This window comes from Varroa jacobsoni, unplaced genomic scaffold, assembly GCF_002532875.2.
Source record: "Varroa jacobsoni isolate VJ856 unplaced genomic scaffold, vjacob_1.0 contig00333, whole genome shotgun sequence".
NCBI lineage: Eukaryota > Metazoa > Arthropoda > Arachnida > Mesostigmata > Varroidae > Varroa > Varroa jacobsoni.
Genome location: NW_019214450.1, coordinates 117,487 through 135,393, shown reverse-complemented (window position 1 = coordinate 135,393; position 17,907 = coordinate 117,487). Strand labels below are relative to the sequence as shown.

The 17,907-nt window shown below is 40.3% G+C and overlaps 1 protein-coding gene across 10 annotated transcripts in view; it reads right to left on the bottom strand.

The window, feature by feature from the left end:
• The window catches only part of LOC111271076 (uncharacterized), an 88,686-nt gene that overhangs the window by 34,936 nt on the left and 35,843 nt on the right, over nucleotides 1-17,907 (bottom strand). The gene's annotated exons all lie outside the window — the stretch shown is intronic.

The following is a 17,907-nucleotide window of genomic DNA, read 5'->3' as shown; positions in this document are numbered from 1 at the left end:
TTGTACCCGCCTCTACTGTAGAGTGTTTAGCCGTACGTTTGCTGTCAGACTTACACCTAAAATAGCCATAGGTAATATCGATTATGCAAAACTCAGCAACATACGACCGGCCCCAAATGCTCCATAACTAAAATAGAGGACCAGGGCTCGTCATTGTTTATTGTACAGAAAATAGCTGATCAGAAAGCTTTTATCCATTAAACTGGTCGCATAGAAATTGTTGCTATATACGTAGTAACAATGATCTGTGTAGTACGATGCCGTCCACCAACAGGCGGTCTGTGTAACTTCGCCTGCCCCCTGAAGGACCATCTGCCCACCTACTCAGTGCCCTCTTTATAGCAGCTCAACAAACCGCTTTCATTCGCTTCCCATAGAAATGTAATTTTACCGAGGGAGGGGGTGCGACTGCGTCTGTACTTCCCTATACAGATATGAATTGTTCGACGTCCAGCTTCGCTTGGTTGTCTTATCTATGGCAGTCTGTTAGGCTGGACGTCACCAACAGATATGCGTTCATCAACAAGCTTGTCTGTATCACGTATGGACCAGAAATGCAAATATTCGTCAAGGCACTTCCTTTGCCTGACGAGGGCTGGATAGAAGCTTACCTAGTAGTGGACGAGACCCCATCGAGTTTTACAGATTAATTAACCAACTGGTTTATCCAACTGGCTATTGTTAAGATGAATGGATTGCCTTTATTATCAGAGGGCTGAACAGAAATTAATTCGAGAACTTGAAGCATGGTTCGAAGCGACTGGGCAGTACCTGTTCTGTTTGTGCCTGTTGTTACAATACATACGGAGCATATAAGTGTTGCTATTATACGGGCCTTCAGCAGATTAGCGTCACTGGATAAATCTTATGAATGAACGGATTGAATGTGTTTGTTTGTTTGTTTGTTTGTTTGTTTGTTCACACGTTACGTTGTCTACTTGTGGAAACTATCATTGAAAAGAAATGTTTCAAAGATTTTCAGGAGCGTAGAATAGTGAGACGCTTATGATTGGTTTTTAGGAAGAATAGATAAGGAAGAACGGTTTAATATAGTAGATGATACTGGGTTTGATTAGCTATAGAATGATATGCACTAATAGGAAGATCCGTGATAACTTAGCAGGTAACATATTCGCCTGCTGATCTTAGGGGTACGTTGTGGTTTAGGTTCGAGCGCAACCACAGACCTTCCTACCGAAAGCCAGCCGTCGATCTGAGGAAATGCCTAGTGGCGATACCGGACGTAAAACTTGAAACAGAGGTAGATCATAGATTTTATGAACGTGTTGACGTCTCTTGCGAGAACGCACTGTATTATAAATAGTATATAACCGGGAAAAGTTAATTGGTATCGAAGCACTGTTGGCTTGCTTGATGCCGGTGTTCATTACACCGTGCATTCACGCAAACGAAAGTACCATTCTTACCTCATGATGGAATCGTTTCTTGGGGTGTCTGATCATCAGCGCACTTAAACAATACGTTTCCTTCAATCCCCCTACTAATGTGTTTGTAATCGTTGTATATGTTATAAAATTTGACAATACTTCACCTTGATTTGGTCTTGTATCATAAGTAGTTCTGAAAAGCTTTTTCTTACGTCACGCGCGATAAATATATTTCGCCCAAAATCCACGGCTTTAACACTGGTGTCAATAGAAAGATCAAATAATAGGTGTCTTTCTCGAGTTATAGAGATTACTGTTACAAATTTCCCTACATTGCCCTGGCAGGCCTCACCTTCTGAAAACAAAGCTGACTGAAAGCGTAATCAACTATCGAGTTATGAAAATAAAATAAATCGTATTTATCAGGCTATTTCATAGTAGGTGCGAGCGAAACAAGTAAAAAAAAATCTACATACGTATATATAATGTGGACATATCGGTTAGATTATGAAGGCAATGCCTAAATTCAAGCGTATATGCGCCACTGTGAAACATATGAGCTACTGTGGGTACTGAAAAGCCAGCAGAAAAACCAGAGTAAGATATATCGACGATTTGTGGATGGGAACAGCCACGCCTCATCGTTCGTCTTCGAAAAAGGCGGAGCCACCTTCGGAGTAAGTTGGGTAAGGATAAAGTAGTACCAGTCACACTGTCAGATCAAGCCCATACAAACAACAAAGTAGGACAATAACAGCAACAGTTGTAGGAGAGTATTTTCGGCACTTTTTTAACTATGGCGACAGTCGAACCCGGAGTCATCGTTGTCACCAGGCGTAACAATTTACAACAAATCAAATACTGGGCAAATCGATAGCCTGCTGTGCTTGTGATTTTTTGATATGACGACTATATCACTATTTACGGTTACGGTACAGCATGGAGCTACTGTGGGGCAAAGCGTGTTGAGGAAATAGCAGCACATGGCTGTTCCATCAAGAAGGGATACCGGTCTCGACAGAAGGCAAAGACAACAGTGGCAATCATCAATGACAATAGATCAGAATACGGGATCAACCTGACGGATTAGTCACTGATCAATCAGCCGGCAAGTTAGATAGGGAAACACAAGAGATGCGTTTTGGGCATGAATTAGATACACGTATGTAAAATCTAATGGTTGGCTTTTATGTTCGGAACCGTCGTTCGGTTAATACTTACGAAACATGATACAAATATAGTACTAACATAATGATTGCTTACGGCTGTTCAGCCGTTGGCTATAGATGGGTCTGTTATGCAATGGGTACGATGTTATATCGAGCCAGATATTGATTATGGTTGATAAGGCGTCGAAATGACCACCTACCAAAATAGACAGAGTGGGTCACGAAAGGAAGCGTACAGTGGAAGATCGTTTACGGAAGAGTTTGTAATCGTATCTCACCTTACGCTCATTTATGTATCGATGGCCTGAAATAGAGTGACACCTAATTTTTGTCAGCAGATGACACTTTTTTGGAGAGACGTAAAGTTAGCTATTATTTGGAAATATAATAGCATCATATGCTGAGCAACATGTAGCAGACGTGCCACGAACGGTGGATTTCGATAAACACTACATATCAATTGATCGAGCCTTATTTCTGACTGAAGTCATTCTGTTAATAATATCCCTATCGATATAGATGAATATAAAAATGGTAGAAATCACTCGTGTAGCAGATCAACCTCATGGCGTGGATCGAGCAGAGACAATAATTCGTTACCAATCTAAGAGGATAAGTCTAAAATTATAGCTTCTACTGCAATGGCGACAAGCCGTACTTATTGGGACCACTTCTGAGCCTTAATGTGTTAAGCACTCGCAAGATAGCCGCTAGTCCTTTACATATTATCTAGTTTAGCACATTAACAAATATGGCTACAGGACTCCGCTAGGTGTAGTAACAACCATGTAAATAATAAATACCGCCATCAACATCGACGTTTAACAGTAGCTTGCTTTGTCAATGACAAACACGTCAAGATCTCCACCTTATCGCCTCTCCATCCTTTTGTAACAGATTACCCACGAGACGGCTTCAGCGGCTGCATCCAAGCCATTTAATCTACTAAAGCGTAACTGCATTCGTAACAGCAACTATTCTTGTGTTAAGAACATCCATATATATATATATATATATATATATATATATATATATATATATATCCATATATATATATATATATGGAAACATGTTATGCTGTCAGTGTTTACGTTCGCTAACAAACGGAGCCTGCCTATGACCGGCACCGTGATGATGGTATGGCGCGGAGTCTGCTTATACATGCTGCCGTCGTTACCGTTGTATGCGGCCACATCTTACATCATCGCGTATCGTTGTAAGGTAAAAAAAGAATGATTCATTCGATTACGTCACTGTCCGCTAGTGAAGTTTATGGAACAGCTGACAACTGACTTTTCAACCGGGGTTCAAGTGTGCATTTTATATTTCGTAATGTTCCCTATTGCCCAATCGTAGATTGTACTCTCGTCATTGTGATACCTGCATTGATTCGGCACTGGAACTTCCAGCGGTAAGTTACCACCAATTAACGAATACGTTCGAACAGAACTTGCTAATTTGTCGCATCGTCGCATGAGACGACGCCACACGAAGTGAGTGCAAAGTTATAGGAGAAAACTGCTGAAGCCACTTGTTGACGCAGAATCTGTATATCATAGAAAATATGATGTTTAAACACTGGATATTTTTCGCGCAGCAGAGGCGATTCAAAGGGTGTCACTCAAAAAAAAATCATCGTCGACCTCTAGTCTCTGTATGGACGCAGGATGTCGGAGTGACTGACAAGGTAATGGGACATCTAATACGACCAGACTCGTGCTTCACGCTGGAAACCGCGACGCTTAACGGCGGTACCGGATGTGAAACTCTTAGCCTGTGTACGACTTATAGGCATCGTAATATCGCCTGTCACGGCATAGAAAAGGAGCAATCCCCTTGGCGGCGGCAGGAGAATCCCGGTCCGCCTTCTCAATAAAGCCGTAGCGAAGCGGATTGCGTTTCAAAATACGTCCGGTAACAAAATCGAACGTCTAACGGACAACTACTTTTGCCTGAACAACCACGTAAAAAGTTACATTTTTCATAAGTTCAGGAGGCTGTCTAGCCGAAATTTTATTCCGTACCTAAACGAGAAACAATTGAGCATGAAAGTAGAACCAAATTTACTGTAACCACTTATTTTAGCGCGAGAGAATCCATTTAAAACTTTGAGACACCGTGCAATAGGGAAAATCCATATTATATCACATATGTGTAAAATATTACGTAAGTCAAAACCGTTAGGCCAGGTAGGCCCTTTCAGGGAACTCAAAGAGCAACGATGATTAACGGCTGCAGTCACACGGCCTGTCGTAGTTTTTTTTTCATCGCTGTAGTATAACTGCTAGGCTCAACAACTTAGCGTAAATCTCGCAAAGATTAAATTTTTGATTTTGGGGCAATTCCGTTTACAATTATTTAATTCTACTTTCGGCCTAAGTAATGTGCCACATCACCGCGTTAATGCAACAGTTAATGTCAAAAAAAAAAATTTAGACCATTTTCAATGAAACCAAGTCATCCGCCACCTGTTGATTTGAATAATATTGCTTGATAGTAGTATTCATAATATGCGATAGCGGTTAGCATGAACCTCTCTGGCAGCACGATCTTCTCGGCTGCTCTTCTCGTGTTTATGTACAATATATATATGACAAATTGATCTTCAGTGTATCACGGCTGTGTACAGCTTGAACTGTACTGCTGTGCGGTTCGTTGTTTTGATGATGATGATGATCGAATAAGGCGGCTGCATACATAAATTTGTGTTGTTGTCTAAAGGTAGACATGATGTCTTCGATTCGTTATTTATAGCTTATTTGCCAGTTAATTGAGATGTTACGGGTTTGGTAGATGGTAGGATATTTCTTTGCCCAACTTTGGGTGCACTTATACACCCTCATGTAAGGGCATTTCAAATCAGTAAACTTTGGCAGAAATCACTGCTGTGTGGGCTTCCATCTGTCGTCACGTAGCAATGTGCTATGCTGGCATGATGGACCGCATGGCACGTCAAAACCATAATTAACATTGCTCTATTTGTTGTGCTTGATCTTTCTTGGGGCAAGCGCCCAACCGCATGTCTGCACCGGAAAAAAATTAAATTTTTCGTAGCGTTTGTGACGTAGACGCTAACGGCCGAAGCGAATCTATTAAATAACGCAACCGTTCAGTTTTTCTTTGAAGTAAGACTTTCAAGTAAGACCTCTTGCGGCGAAACTTGCAGAACAGGCATGTAGGTCGTAATCAGGCGTTTGAGCCCCCTGAAGATCACGTGGAATACGTGAACTAGGTCACGCGGCGCTTTCCATTGATAAGCACCGTGTAGTACTTACTAGAAACTCTCATAGAAAGGTCATGTATTCTTGTTTGTGCCTGTACTAAATACGGTTTGATACTGTTGCGTAAATAAGCTCACAGACATGTAACCCGTGTAAAATCATAGCTGCATTGGTTTTCAGATCATTGTTGTCGGACAACCGACCATACTGACAAAGTACAATTGTAACATGATAATCGAGTGAATTTAGTGGTTCAAAACTTACCTGAGCGAAAAAGCCAGCCTGTCGCCCGGAATTGGCAATCTGGCAGCTTAATCTTCATAAGTATATATACTCTCCGATTATGGTAGCTGAAAAATCACATGTTGACTTGGGCCTGGCGTACTTCATCAAAAAAGTTTCCCCTCTCCGTTTCTGCCTCGTTGGCTGATGGCCAAGTAATGTGCTAGAGGCCACCCCGCTCAGGTGTTGTTATAACAATCGCCAAATTTGCCTTTAGCAACTTCCTTGCCGCATACAATGAAGGAGAAAAGGGGCTACGTTAAAACGGATAGTCCGTTTGATAGCTTTGTATGCGTTCGAAACAGCCGACTTGGACAAAACAGACATCTCAGTGATGGTTTATTAGAAGGCAGAACTTGTTTTTCGTTTTAAAGTTGTTTCTGTTTATCAAATTGGCGCCGTCCATAGTAAGGAACTGGATTTTTGGCTACCGTCATGTGCATGTCTACATAACTCGGTTAAAAATGCTGAAAGATAAGCTTGAAAGCGCAGTATGTTAGCTGCTGCCATTACGGAAGATTTCATTATATGCTCACATTTTAACACTGTTTACAAGCGATTTTGTATACTTAGCTTGTATTTTAACGAAGCCTTTAGACAGTTTGTTTAAAATTTGACTAGTCTCTATAAAGACCCGTTAGTGTAACTCGGCGTACCACATGCACATGGCGGCGGTTCTGGAGTTTTTTTTTTCTGCAAAAGTTTTTAGTTTGACCTGAGTCGACTCCTAGAGCCTTACAGGATCACTCATAGATGGAAAGAAATTGTGGTCAATAGCCGGAGTTAGTTATGAAAAGTTAAAACATCATAGAGTGGTCTCACAAGTTGTGTAGAAGCACAGTTTGCACTGTAGTACTTATTATAGATATTTTAATTGGATTGGAAGACAATGTTTTATGATTAAGTAGCAGAAATGATCAAACAAAAAAAAAAAAAAAAAATACTATGCGTATCGTCTGTAGAGCATCAATTGAGTTTTCGATAACCTCATGGGGTGAGAGTCATTATTACGGAAACGTTTTCAAGAAAATGCAGTAACTGACATGTTTAAAATAAATTAGTACACGTCTGCCGTTTCCGATATCTATAATCTGTACTGTGTACACGTAAAGCGAGAAATGCTATAATGTTGTTTCGTTAAACTTGCATGTAGATCACTACACAGCTTTTTATTGTGTTTAAAAAAAAAACAAAAAAAAAACAGTTTAAATATTGCTTTGCTATCAATTTCAACTCAAAACATATTCGTTCAGTATCGAATATGTTTTCTACTATCCCTAAGAGATTATGATTTCCCTTCATTGAGACACACGGTTTTCGGTTCAGGAACATCATATTATATTTTCTTTTTCATCATATTATATTTTTGCTCAGGACGACTAGAAAAAACTGGTTAGGATCGTTTATATATAAATGTTTGTAAAAGAAACAATCATGCTTTTAATATCTAGGATAAATATCTAGAATAAAAGGGGAAATAAAATGGTAAGTTTTATAAAGAATCAGACGGGCCAACACCCGAAGCTTTTGTTAGATTTAACACGAAAGAATCGGTTATCGAGATAGTTGTGGACCCAGAAAAGTCAGGAGTAGCTGTTATCAGTGTTAAGTAAAGTTTATCTTTACTGTGAAGAAAAAAAGAGTTACTGAGAAAAATCGAAGTACGTATAGCTAAACGCAACCCTGTTTATGTTGCACAGAAGTGGCTTTTAAACCATTTTCAGAAGTTCTGTGACTGGCAATGTGACTATTTCCTCTAGATCTAGTGAGTCGATGAATGATAACAGGTGACAAGCAGAATCAGGGAGTGCTTTGTCATATAATGAATACAAGACCGACGATTGCGCTACTGGTCTACAGATGGTCAACATTTAGCTTTAGAAGATGAATGCAACAATAGATTGCTTAACATGTACCTTCGTCCGATCTACAAAGCAAAATGTACATTTTGCTTTGTAGATCGGACGCAATTTTCTTAAAAATTCATAAATTCCGGAGCTGACAACACTTAATCAGCAATTATTTTTGTTCAACCTGCAACTTTTTCCCAAGAAGTATTCTGAACGAAGGGATAAAAGAGGCAGGCAGTTTTACACGAGTCCAAAGGAAGGATCAAGGAAAGTACAATTTGTTTTTTATCATTAGTATAAATTTGTTATTTAAGTCATCGGTAACACTTTTAGTATCGGTACCCGAGGGCATGTTGGTCTCCTTTCTTCTAATATTTACAGGTCTTACGAGAAAACTATATCGAATGCTTTTAAGATGTCAATTAAGATACATTAATCATTTTAGATTTCCGGAGAACTTCAAGTTGCACAGCGTTTATTATTAGCTGTTATTTTACAACTTTATGGTTGGCTCAGCAATTTATCTTAGCGGTTCGGAGAGAGGATGCGGCTGTTTGACGTACGTCTATCGACGCGACTCCTGTTAAAATTCACACGGCCGCCGTACATCACATTAATCTTAGAACAAGTTACGAAAGAGATTGCCATTAGATTTGCGCGAGCTTATGTTTTATACTATTATAACTTTTTTTTCGACCGTCCAATATCAACAAATAATTCCTACAAGCTTGAACACAGATTAAAAGGCTAAATTAAGAAATCCAAATATACGATATAACTGAATCTGGGTCTGCCACTTTCATTGCTAAGGATTTTATTAATGAACAATCTTGCCACCCTTTACGACAGTTCGCTCGAGTCAGTCCCTTTTCAGGCAATAGAATATTTGAAGTCTGTTTCTATGTATAATCTGATGAGGGGAAAAAAGCTTGGAGACAGGTTTTACCGCAATAGCTCCGTAGACAAAGGTCTTCAATAGTGACACGTATTTTTGATCAAAAATATGAAATAACAGTGCCCTGCTACAGAGCTAGTTGCCTTCACGCTCATCCCTAATTTAGCGCCACAGTCGCAGTAGCTCAGACTCTTCGTCATCACACTTATTACAGATAGAACAACCATAACGTAAGCCGTGTTATAATTGCAAAGCAGACATTACTTTGTTTTCTTCTAACCCCTATTAGAACGTTCGAAGGTAAATATTCTGATGTGTTGACGAAGCCCCAGATATCATGGAAAGAATCTACAACTAACTAACCCCGAGCTACAAGAATTAAGGAACTGCCTATGATTTAGCAGCCTGTTTTTTTAGCGGGCTTTTGAGATGACATCGACCCTTTGAAGAAGCCGAAGTATTGCTCCAGCTATAGAATTTCCATTAAAATAACTCAGCTGAAGGAATTCGAAAAGACGTTAGATCAGAATATAGCTCAAATCATCGTTTCATATAGGTGACCTATTTTGGCTTAATCTTAATTTGATGCCATTTATTATACCTTGCTTGTTTTATGTAACCTGCGTCTGCCAGTTAACGTTCAGAATTCAAGGGTAGCATCGTCATTCATCTTGTGTTTGGGTTCGAGCTATCGAAGCCAATACCAGCTCCCCTTCAGGCAGTCGGAAGATAAGACATTCTCATGTTGATCACTTCTACTCTTACTCCAAACTGTATACACAGTTTTCTTTGTGTGTCTGCTTAATAATTATATATATATATATATATATATAGACCGTAATGAGCGTCTATTTGTCAACATCGATACATCGTCAGATACTGTCACTAAACTATTTAGTTATACTATAGCTTCTGGCCAACGTTAGCTAAGGAATGAAGCTCTTCCTTGCCAAAGTACCCAAAAAATAGTGGACAGATTACCCCCGAAGGGCATAGCGCCATTGAGATCCCACTTCTCGACTTCACTACTTTACCGCTACAATTGCGAATTTATGGGCGACATATAGGAGCGGCCGATTTTGTCGGGTGGTGGCCCATCGCGACAGCTGGCACGCGACTTCGCAGCTTCAGAAGACCGCCAAAGGCAAACCGTTCGACACCAAGCTTTTGGCGCAGCGGTTACGGTCTTCTCGGCGCAATCTTTGGGGCGTCGCTAACGAGCTTCATCTCGTCAAGGGGTTGCCGGAATGTCTGGCAATCGTTTGTAGTAGGTTGCCGATTTCGAAATTTGAGGTCTGGGAGAATTCAGATATTAGTACGAAAATCTACTACACCCAGACTAAACTAATAAATATGGTAGCTAAAGCGCAACTTGATGATCATTTTATCAGTTGCCTCGTGGCCGAGCTCGACATTTGCAATGTAATGCCCCTTGAAGTAGTTTCTGCCAAGTCTACCCGACCGGCGACATCAACATGATGATGAATCATGCATTGCTAGATGACACTGATGTGTGACAAACATTACCTTCTGACAGCGTCTGGTATATCTGTCAGCCGACCGAGTGCAATGCGATTTCAGCAAAAACTTCCCTACGACGCTTGCCAGGAAAGTGGCTTTGTCTCAAATGTTTTTCTTGCTTTCCGTAGCTGCTCTTCCTGGGACCAAACATTTTGTTCTTCCACACCAGCTGGCATTTTCATTGTTCGAAACACCCATCCGGATGACGTCGGGGCTGCCCGCGGAGACCCCAGGTCTGAGTAGCAGACTCATTCAACCCCGGAGTAATTCAGCATAGAATGATTTATTATGTATATTTGTACTATTCGTCGCAGCTTGGGCATCGTTTGAGACAGATACAAGACAAACGAGCAGAGGAACTATATTGTCGACAAAGAAAATTTACAATTCAGCTCTGCTGTAGGAGTGCCTGCTGGGGTTCGGTGCAATAGTCTACTTCATCAGTAAGCAAACAGCTATCTGATCTGACTATCTCTTGATAAACTGCAAAGCAATGGTTATCCTATTGCCACCGCTACAATTGACGTTGCGTTTTTTAAAACGTATAACTACTACATTAGCTGTTACATCTACTACCCCTGACCATCGGGAAGCAGCCTCCGTTCCGAACAAGATTCATTACCGGTCAGACGAAAAATATAACGACGGCTGTTGCAATTCATCTACGAAGTCTTCTTTGGAACAAAGCATTCTTCGAACAAATAGGAAATACAGGCTCTGTAAGGTAAGACCTGCATGGTACGAAGATCCTAAACTGTGCGGACATCAAGTCACGTAACAAACAGAAGTTGACTTCGCATACAAGCTTCTGCGTGAAACAAGCGACGGTCACATCAGATATAAAAGGGTAGAGACACAGGTCACGCAGTGACAACTGACATTAATTGACAAATTGTGTTCATGCGTGAAAGCGAAAATAACTTAGTAGTGGTTAATAGTTTAATGGTTAGTACCGACAGAAAAAAAGAACTTGGAAAATTAAAAATAAAATTTGAAAACACACTTATAGTTGCGTCTCGATGTGAATCTAGCCCTGCGATACTAACCCATGAGCCAACACTAACAACAGGGTTAACTTACGGAAATATCATTTCAGGTTATAGGTTATAAAAATCCTCTTGGGATATGAAAAGTCGAAGAGACTTAGAGAAACGTCACTCCTCGCCTTCAGAGAGATTCTTGAAGACGATTCGGAATTTTGTTGGATTGTTAATGCTAGCAGATCAATATCCATTATCTTTATTAACAATAAATAAGTCTTACTACATTTTTTTTGCGATTAACGTAAATTGAAGGCCAAAATTAGCTAAGTTGGCGATTCTTTAGCGCTCCAATTACGAGGTCGACAAAGCGACGACTAAGTAAATGCGGCGAATTCAACTGCCGGTATTACACCAAGTAGGCCTGCGAGCCATTTTCGTAGAGGGGCGTTTGGCCTTAGAGAAAGGCCGGTTGACATGTTGCGCGCGTAAAAGGTTAACTTCAACGAGGCGCATCCGGCCGATATTGGCGTTGTCTCTCACAGTTTTCAGATTATTCGGACAATCATAGGTTAGCGTCCAGCGATGATGGCGCCGATCCTACTGGCAAACGAGTGCATCCGTAGCTACCGATATATACGCAGTGAAATCATGTAAAGGCTAATACAAAATGTTATGTTAGCCATAGTGCCCAGTTATTAGACAGCACTACAACGATTATATGTCCACGAGCAGTGCGACGGCGTGCATGCACGTCGGGGGCGGCGGCAGAAGGAAGCTAACGCTTCTTTTACAATTAACAACAGTCATATCAGCTCTAGTTATAATACCTCAAAGACATGATTAAAGATCTTTTTCTATGTCTTGTAACATGGCGGGTTCTCTAACCGTTGAAGTAAGCGGTCTGGAACGCACCAAATAAACGTAGTCATAGAGGTGCTCGCAACAACGCTTGCTTACCAAGCAAAGTTCGCTTGATTACCTAAGCTTTCCTTCTGTTTTATTCAGAATTATTTAGAAATATTCAGATAATGAAAAGATTTCGGACATATATGAACTTTGCTTCCAGTTTCAAGTAACCCACCATCGCAGCAGTTCAGGTTTTGCTTAGCACGTTGATGAATGAAAGGGTTTGCGTATCTCGTATTTACTGGGCGCACGGGCCTATCGTTTCGAGCTTTTTTCTGTAGATTCGGAACTTACTCATTCTGATTAATTGCCGCAATCATTCTATTTGCCCGGAAGCTTGTTGTCTATACTGCGTTACGAGTTTTCTGCGTTTGACGCAAACATTCAGCGAAAAAGGACGTTGTTTCAAACTATAATATGGTATTCGAAAGGAAAACTTCCCCTCGTCAGGTCGATAGCAAATTGTTCGTTGTGCCACTTAAAAATAGCACGGGTGGTCGATCATCCATGATCCGAACCTTTCAATATAATTCCTTTTTTTTTGCCGCTTTTCTAGCGGTACAGATCAAACGAAGACTAGAAAATTAAGCCATCCCTAACCATCGTGGCATTCTACTGGCCCCCATGTTAGCCACTGATAACTCCGATACGTTATTTGTGTCGCTAAGCAACGTCAACTTTCCAACATGACTACTACACGTAAGTGAGAGGTAAGCATATCCATTCGTACACACATATATATTTGCCAACTGTTGTGTATTGTATTTAGACCGGAGCATCGATTCTGTGCACGGGCGTGCACAGATCTACATGGGCGTATCATTCAATAGAGTAACAAGCGACAACAGCGATAAGCACTAGCCGATATGTACCAGCGGGTCTTTGTGTATCACTTGATCGGTCGATCTTTTGTAGATCGAGAGTACGTGTACGTTACTTTGATGTTACCACTGATGACGGTAATCTAACCGATGTACCGTTGTTTTTTTTTTTTTATTATAAAGAAGATTGGAAAAAAGCAAATAATGGGAAGGTAATCGTATGCTTGGACACACTCAACAAAGATAAGACTGACGACAACTCTATACGCACTTATATGTATGTTAAGTTTGTGACGATTAACTAACAATAGAATATCGAAAGAGATCCTCTTTTTATATAATAGAGCTAGTTTATCGTCGTAACTATGTTATATTTTGTGTGCCTGTGCGTGAAACAACAACAACTTAGCCAATTTACTTGATATTTTATTACACACCATTTACGTGCCCTGGTGGCAATGATAAGAAGAACCCGGCTCTAAATTTCATTGGTAGCCAATGAGTTAGCTTGCAACCCAAAAATAGGATTTGCCGTCATGCGCGTGGTTTCTCTCGATGTGTTAGGCTTTTTTTTGTGGCTGATGTGGTACGACAGCCGCCGAAAAAGGTTATTGAAATCCACATAAAGCAGTCCCTACGAGTAGCTGCTCATATATTCTGTTTCGTGTAAAAAAAATTTGAATAGTTATCAAAAATCTCTTAAAGATGGTCCGGGAGCCGTTCATGGGCTAGTATCTTATAAAGCTAATTTTTCTAGCATTAAAGTGTATTATAGCAATGCCATTTGTCGTGGAAATGTGAGAAAACATAAATACCCACGATGCCAAACGGGGCATAGTTCAGCGAATAATAGGTCCACAAAGTTTCAGCTCAAGAATATTAATGCGTAGATATAATAATTAGTTTTCTCTAAAGTTGTGTTATTTTATATTTTCATGCTTAAGTGCTTTTTCACTGAAAAGATGGCTTTTTTTTTGGCTATCCTTCTGTCGGAATCTCGTCAGATTCTGTTCCTCGTAAGGTTAGGTTAGGTTGCTGAAACGGTAAGCTGAAAACGTTCAAGCTAATCATGACGAGCACATTTTCACCAACTGGCGACAATCGGTTAATAACTGTTTCCTTTTAAAATCAAGTTGAACTTGTATCTTTTCTTATAGAGGGATAATAAATTAACTAATTATTTATGCGAATATACACGATGTGAGAATAGATATGTACATAAAGTATTCTTTTTAATTACTGTCACGTTACGGATATACATCAGTTGCACATAGTTTATACGAATCTGCGTATATATTCGCAGATATGTGTGTACCCATTGCGTTTGTCATCGTTTAATTACATAGACTTGCTTCTGAAATAGCTTTATATATTCGTTTTTGCCCTTTTGCTTTTCCCTGGGCTATTATCGGCCATGGTAACGCATCCGCGCTTCTTTGGGCTACCGCTACAATCTTCTATGACAAATTCGCACATAAATCAGCTCTATACTGTCGCTATTAATCATGCTATAAAGCCTGTCTATCCATTATAATAAATAGAACCCCTGGGTATTTCTGTAAACACGTTAGTGTTTTATTTATTAGGGGCTGAACATCGGTACAGCTTTGACGTTGTCGATCCATTACCCTAAAAGCGGAAGCTTTGTTTCGCCTAACTGAGTACTTCTCAACTCAAAGTCGTTTTGGGAAAATCAAAATCAAATCAACCCCAGACAAGCGTTGGCCGGTTGGTTTCTATATTTACAGTGCCTCCTGCTGCCGCATTCCGTGACTCTCAGTTCAGCCATGCGGCGTGTCACGGCCATTCTCCTCAGCGTCTGCCACTAAAGGATGGGCAGATGGCGCTAGTGCACTTTTACCTGCCAATATCTATCCGTTGTTTCCAGACATGCACTTCATAATGTGCTTCAGACGCGCTTCACGGTGCTGCTGATGTGCTTCAAATGTCTTTGTCTGTGCTTGCACAGCTGCTGCGCTGTTACTTTCGTTATTTATATATTGGTTTGTCGAAAAACTATTGACCATTTTTCTAGCTGGATAACTTTAAAGTCACATATTTCAGGTAGTACCAGTGGCGATATATATTGCGCCTATGATCTGGAACCGCTGAGCTTCGACTATCGCTGTTTTTACGTTTTTACGTTTAAGGGTTTATTGTTTTTACTGTCATGCGACTAATTTGAGAGTCTGCTTGCTCTCTGCATCTGAGCAACAATTCTCTCAGGAGACCGGTGTGACAGGCACACATACATACACCTCGCTCGCCGGTTATTTTAGATGCTCTACATGCTTTCGTCTCGTGTACCAGTTAAATTTTTGTTGCTTTTCTTCTGACGAAGGAACAAGATATACGCGTACAGAAAAACCACTAAGGCTATGGCAAGGGGGAAATATAGGAGAAATATTATATTTCAGAGCGCTTACCGCATCTTATAAAAAAAAAAAAGGGCTCACTTTATCACGCACGAATGAAGAAAAACTCTGTTTGCTGTATGCTGGCTAGCACTTATGTCTATGGATTGAAAAAAAAAAAAAAAAAACTGCAGTTATCCTAAGATCTTAAACAACACTACTCGCCTTTTTTGCGTTAGAAAAGAAGGAATTGTAACCAGTGCCCTGCTGTGACAAAGCAAAAATTTAAATACGTTCGAGCGGAAGAAAGTACCAGCCGGAGAAGCCGAACGAATGGAAGATGCCTTGCTTTCTAATACGATATTACCATAAGCAAACGACTGGTATAAAAGGAGACGGATGGTAATAATAATATTTAGCTATAATTAGAACGGTATTTGGTGTAATAATATCAACGGATTGAATGTACCTCTTCAGATATTTCTCTATGATTGTTTTGATTCGGTTTAGCAAGCACGACTACAGCCAGGTCGTACACTGTATATTGTCTGACAAGGACAACAAGCTTAAGAGGAGTCCTTTATTCCTTATATGGTGAAACGTACGCGCATGAAGCTGAAGGCAATATACGGCACACGTTTGTCAAAGAAAAGCATTGGCTTCTTTCTTTCGAACTTCTTGAGAAGCGTATTCAGTAAGACCATCGGAAGACGCAAACGTTCAGGCGACTGGTTCGCACAAAACGCGCATATGCACGAAAGTAAGTGCAGAAAATCGTTCAAACGTAGCCCTTGAATCAACTTTAATTGCTTCGCCAAGTCGTAATATATACATTATATAACTGACCCTTGAAGATAAATTCACGATTCGAACAAATTAAAGAAGATCGGGGTAAGTTTAGGTCGGTATGCGACCGGACGGATTCTCTTCGGTATTTGGTTACATCAGAAAGGTGTTACCATGCCGAACGGCACAAGCTAATCAAACGGTTCGGTAATACGGGTTCTACTTAGACGCGGATAATTTTTCTCTAAGTAATTAGGTAGCTTGTAAGGTTAAGTTACTCGTACGCGACATGCTGTCAAAAGTTGTCCGCGCAGGACTAGGTATTAACTTTCAGTCGATTTCAATAAATGCATATAAGACATTTGTAAGTGAAGTCTTGACAGAATTCAGACAAATGCTGATGCGATAAACCATCTGCGTGATCGCACAACCAGATGTAAATGTATGTTCTATGAAGAAAACACATCACATCAAGATGGATATTGTGTATGATATCTCATCTAAACTTCTACTTCGAATCTTTTTTTCCGAAATCCCTTGAAGCCGTCCCGCAAGTACTTCGAGAATTTGGCTTTCCTTTTCTTTTTCTCGAGCGAGGAAAGGCAAAGTTAACGCTAAAGGCCATCCATCAATTACGGCAGCTATAGATCACGAAAGCTAGGATTTTTATAGAACAGTCATACGTATGTTCCCGCTACGGTTGCAAGTAAATGTGAAAGCAAACAAAAGCTACGGACCAAAGTTATAGTGTATTCCCCCAGATCTTTTCCTTTGGCTACTTGGGGATATTAGTTAATGCTTTTCATTCTTCGTAGTGAATTTTGTTCCCTCTAGATAGAACCATGACTAGTATCGATGTTAACTGCAGCTAAATGAAAGAGTACATCCAAAGGCGACATAGAAAAGCAAAATAGAAATGGGGTTATCAGCATCGCTCGAAAAACGGAAGAACAGTCAACGGCACTTTATCGCTAAACTTCTGGGCGATCTTCGCCGTTGCCCCGTTGGAGCATACGATCAACATTGACACGCTTTGACTTTTGGCCAGAACCACCATCTACAGGTACATCTTGGCCTGTCGAAAAACTATTGGCCATTTTTCTACCTAGATAACTTTAAAGCTACATATATCAGGTAATATGAGTTGCGTGGGGCCGTCGTTCGTATTATTTGAACGCTGAAATTTGGCAGTAGTAGATGTATCATTACATAAATTATAGATTGTCAAAACGCTTTCATTCAGACTGAAGGTCAAACACTTTGAAGTGAATGAAATTTCTGCAAAAAAAAACTGCTGTATTTTACAATTTTATTACGATAAAACCACAAATGCTGCCCAAGCCCATGAAAGAAAAAAATCCTGTATACAGTCAAGATGGATCAATGGAAACGGCGGCTCAAGAAGGGGTCTGTCGCGTTGGTTCTGAAGATTTCGGTGTGAAAGACGCTTCTCTTCTCGTAGTGGTTAACCAATTAGAAAAAAGTTGATGAAGTAATTGCAAGTGTTGAGCAAGACGGTATTTGCCATGATATCGCCAATGAACTGCACTACTACACAGAGTTTAACCATTTGAAAGAAGCTGGCTCGGAAAAAGTTCAACGTTTAGGTACCACACGATCGTATTTTCATCCGCAGAACCTTGCATCGATGCAATGAAATCGAGCCGTCTCTGAGTCATGAAGAGCGGGTAACATACAATAATAATAGAATGCAAATAAAAATGTGCTCCA